This window comes from Perognathus longimembris, chromosome 28 (genome assembly GCF_023159225.1).
Source record: "Perognathus longimembris pacificus isolate PPM17 chromosome 28, ASM2315922v1, whole genome shotgun sequence".
NCBI lineage: Eukaryota > Metazoa > Chordata > Mammalia > Rodentia > Heteromyidae > Perognathus > Perognathus longimembris.
In genome coordinates, this window is record NC_063188.1 from 106843358 (window position 1) to 106847963 (window position 4606).

Genomic DNA, 4606 nt, shown 5'->3' on the forward strand with positions numbered 1-4606 from the left:
AATGAATGAGTGATATGTTACTTCTCAAAAGAGAAAGTCATCAATAATAGAATATGACTAAAACATCTCAATCGATGGTTTTCTAAGTGATTATTTGCTTGTTATAATGGCATTGATGTAGTTGCAAAGCATGTCCCCTTTAGCAATTTAATTTCTCATGTAATACTATTAAGAATGGAACCATTAAGAGATGAGTGTACAATGAAGGCTCCATCCTCACAAATAGATCAATGTTATCCCAGGAGTGGGCTCATTATAGAACAGTAAATTTGCTCTTGTATCTTCCACTCATCTGCTAGGTAAAGACACAGTGCTCTGAATGATACACCATCTTGGAAGTGGAGATGAGGCCCTTACTAAGATACCAAACCTTCTGGCACCTTGCCAAAACTGTGAGAATTTTTTTTTATTATTTATGAATCACCCAGTCTCAAATGTTCTGTCACATCAGCTCAAATGGACTAGTGAATACCATCCACATTTTTAAGGAGTTTTAATTGGGGATGAGACTATGGGGACAAGAACAAGAAGGGCCTCAATGGATACAGCTAGGTGTTGTTTCTGAGAAAATCTATTTGAGACCACATAATATTGGTTGTAAGACTGCCTATTCCTTTAGCAGAGTGAAGATATATAGATGTATCATATTATATATATTTATACATTACATATGTATGATGGGTTTGTAACTATAGTGTTTGATTTAAATATATTACTCCCAAATACATCCTCAACTGCTAAAAATGCATTGCTTTAGGGGGCGACCTGACCAGTTTTCCCATTGGGAAGCCTTTCCATTTTACCTCCAACAGGGCAATGCAAGGGCATGTATTTCACATTCATAGATTTAAATTTTTTTTTACACATTCTAAATTCTACCACTGATATTATATATCCTCCCCCCTTTTTTGAGAAAACTTTTGTAAAGCTCACATTCCATATAAAAACGATGTGATATTCCTATATTGTGGAAGTTTTGGAGGAGATGGAAATGGAAAAGAATACTGAGCAAATAAGGAGTTCAGGATAGATTTTCTAGGTGGGCCACTTAGGTAGCACAAGATAGCATTAGTAATTTGGGAATCACAGGAGATATCCAAGACTTAAGAAGAATTAAAAGAAAGGAAGCATCCAAGGCAACAGTACTCTGATTCATCTCTCTGCATACTCCAGTTCTTAGAGAATCAGAGAGGAAATACACTACAGGTTGGGATCACACAGAGACTCACAAAAGGCCAAAATCAACTCCAGACAATTGTGGTCTTCATTGTAAATAAAATTCAAACCAAAAGAATAAGCTACCTATATAATTTGAAATTCCATGAAGTTTTAAATTTTCTTTTTTTTTCTCCCAGGTTGAAAATCTTTATTTCACTAAAAAATACAATCACCCGAAGGGCACACAGATTATAGGGGGTCCTTAAGGAGTCCTGTCAGCACTGTCCCCATCCCTGCCAGGAGAGCCGCTGTGCTCCACTTCCATAGGTGAGAAAAAGAGCAGGCTCTGACAGCGTGTGAAAGCACAATGGTTCTTCCTTTCTACCAAGTTAGCCTTTTCACAAATCTGTGTGAATGTGATGGTGCTGGGGCTTGAACTCAGGGCTTACACTTGCTAGGCAGGCACTCTACCACCTGGGCCACACCCCAGCCCTTTTCAGAAGTCTTGCCGGATGTTTTCTTTGTTTGCCTCTCCATGCTGCTGCTTAATTTGATAGATTTCATTTTCCTGTTGCACAATAGTCCGTTTAATTTCATAATTCTTACTGACCAGAGATACCCAATTGGACTCCATTTCTCTCAGCTTAGATCCGGCTGTCAGCTGCATGTTCTTTCACGGCCAGTTTAAATCCTGGATGTGTTTCCTTAATTTCTGAAACTCTTTCTGTGCATGTTCAATCATATCAACCAGATTTTCTTTGTACACTTTCCAGGCATTGCAGCCATGCTGCGACATGAGCTCCAGGTTCTCAATGCGGACGGCCTGGTAACTGCACCATGGAATTACTGACACATTCCTGCCACGCGGTGACGTTATTCTTCTGACCCGAGGAAGGGGCTGGAAGTTCATATGGTTTCATACTGAGTAATTCAATTGATTGTCAAGCAGACAGTCTCTCAAATTCATTTCTCATTATGTGGGTCTCGAAGGCGGAGTAGTCAGGGGCTGCAAGGTAGCTCAGGTAGTTCCTGGTAGGCCAGTACCTGCGAGTCTCCTCCTCCAGCAGCACCTCGGCCGCCTCCCGTATGCCGGGCGCTTTGTAGCCTTGGAAGTACGGCAGCACATCCACCACTACCTCCCCAGCTACCAGTCCAGTGCCCGCCATGACTGAGACCATGGGCTAAGTTGTAATTTTCTAATAAGCACATTATAACATATCAAGAAGCAGGTAAAATTTTTTGACTCAATATACCCAACGTTGTTAACATGTGAAAATAGAGCTTGTTAGACACTTTTTAAAAAATGAGTCATCCCCATATCCAGTATTGAAATAGAAAGGGCAATAAGTGATCTCCCATCCTAGAAAAGCCCAGGTCCAGACAGATTCACTGCAGAATTCTACAAGGCCTTCAAAACAGAACTCACACCAATATTTCTCAAACTCTTCAATGAAATTGAAAGAAAACGTTCACTTCCAGACTCATTCTATGAAGCCAGTATAACCCTCATCCCAAAACCAGGCAGGGACTCATCACGGAAAGAGGACTATAGACCGATCTCCCTGATGAACATAGACGCAAAAATTCTCAACAAAATTCTGGCCAATAGACTAAAACAGGTCATCAAAAAAATCATACACCACGATCAAACTGGATTCATCCCAGGGATGCAAAGTTGGTTTAATATACGCAAGTCAATTAATGTAATCCACCACATCAACCAGAGCAAGGTAAAGAACCACATGGTTATATCACTCGATGCAGAAAAAGCATTGGATAAAATCTAGCACCCATTTATGCTAAAAGCCAGGGAACATTCCTGAATGTAATCAAGGCAATTTATGACAAACCAACAGCAAGCATAACACTAAATGGTGAAAAACTAAAGCCATTCCCTTTAAAATCGGGAACAAGGCAGGGATGTCCACTCTCGTCCCTGCTCTTCAACATAGTACTAGAATTCCTAGCCAGAGCAATCAGGCAAGAAGAAAATATAAAGGGGATCCAAGTAGGTAAAGATGAAGTTAAACTCTCTCTCTTCGCAGATGACATGATCCTATACCTAAAGAATCCCATAGACACTACCCCCAAACTATTGGAGCTGATCCAAAACTTCGGCAAAGTTGCAGGATATAAAATAAACCCTCAAAAATCAACGGCCTTTCTGTATGCTAACGACCCGAAGACCGAGGCTGATATTAGGAAAGCAACCCCCTTTGCAATAGCCTCCAAAAACATAAAATACCTAGGAATAACCTTAACCAAAGAAGTGAAAGACCTCTTTAAGGAGAACTTTAAAACCTTGAAAAACGAAATTAAGTCAGAACTAAGGAAATGGAAAAACCTCCCATGCTCCTGGATTGGGAGGATTAATATAATCAAAATGGCAATATTGCCAAAGGCTATCTACAAATTCAACGCAATACCCATTAATATCCCAACACCATTTTTTGATGAAATAGAGGAAGCAATCCAGAAATTCATATGGAATAATAAAAGACCTAGAATAGCAAAAACAATCCTAAGCAGAAAGAACAGTGCTGGAGGAATTACAATACCCAACTTCAAGCTGTATTATAAAGCTATAGTAATAAAAACAGCTTGGTATTGGCACCGGAACAGGCCTGAAGACCAATGGAACAGAATTGAAGACCCGGGAATGAACCCACAGAACTACGCCTACTTAATCTTTGATAAAGGGGCTAAAACAATAGTTTGGAAGAAAGATAGCCTCTTTAACAAATTGTGCTAGAAAAACTGGCTGAACACATGCAACAAACTAAAACTAGATCCTTATATATCACCCTGCACCCAAATCAATTCCAAATGGATTAAAGACCTCAAAATCAAAACAGACACCCTGAAAACACTAAAGGAAGAAGTAGGAGAAACACTTGGGCTCCTTGGCACAGGACGGAACTTCCTGAACTTTCAACATCCCATGTGTATCTGTAGTTTCTACTATTGATGATGTTCGTGTATCACCTTCTTGTGATTGTATCTATACTATCTCTGTAATCTTATCTGAGTATATGGGAAACAGTGTGTACTGGAATTAGAATTAGGAAATTCAAAGGGAATACCAAAATTGAGAGACAAAGGGTAAAATAAGAGAAACAACAACAAAAGCAATACTTGCAAAACTGTTTGGTGTAAGTGAACTGAACACCTCAGGGGGGGAAGGGGGAGGGGGGAGGGGGGTATGAGGGACAAGGTAACAAACAGTACAAGAAATGTATCCAATGCCTAACGTATGAAACTGTAACCTCTCTGTACATCAGTTTTATAATAAAAAAAGAAAAAAAATAATTAGAGGGCTTCAGCAAAAAAAAAAAAAAAGAAATGCAAATCAAAACAACATTGAGATTCCATCTCACCCCAGTAAGAATGTCCTATATCAAGAAAACTAACAACAATTGTTGGAGGGGATGTGGCCAGAAGGGAACCC

The 4606-nt window shown here is 39.6% G+C and overlaps 1 pseudogene; it reads right to left on the reverse strand.

Annotated features, from left to right (window-relative positions):
* Positions 1-1465: 1465 nt before the first annotated feature.
* On the reverse strand, positions 1466-2324 carry LOC125343686 (annotated as a pseudogene).
* Positions 2325-4606: the final 2282 nt, after the last annotated feature.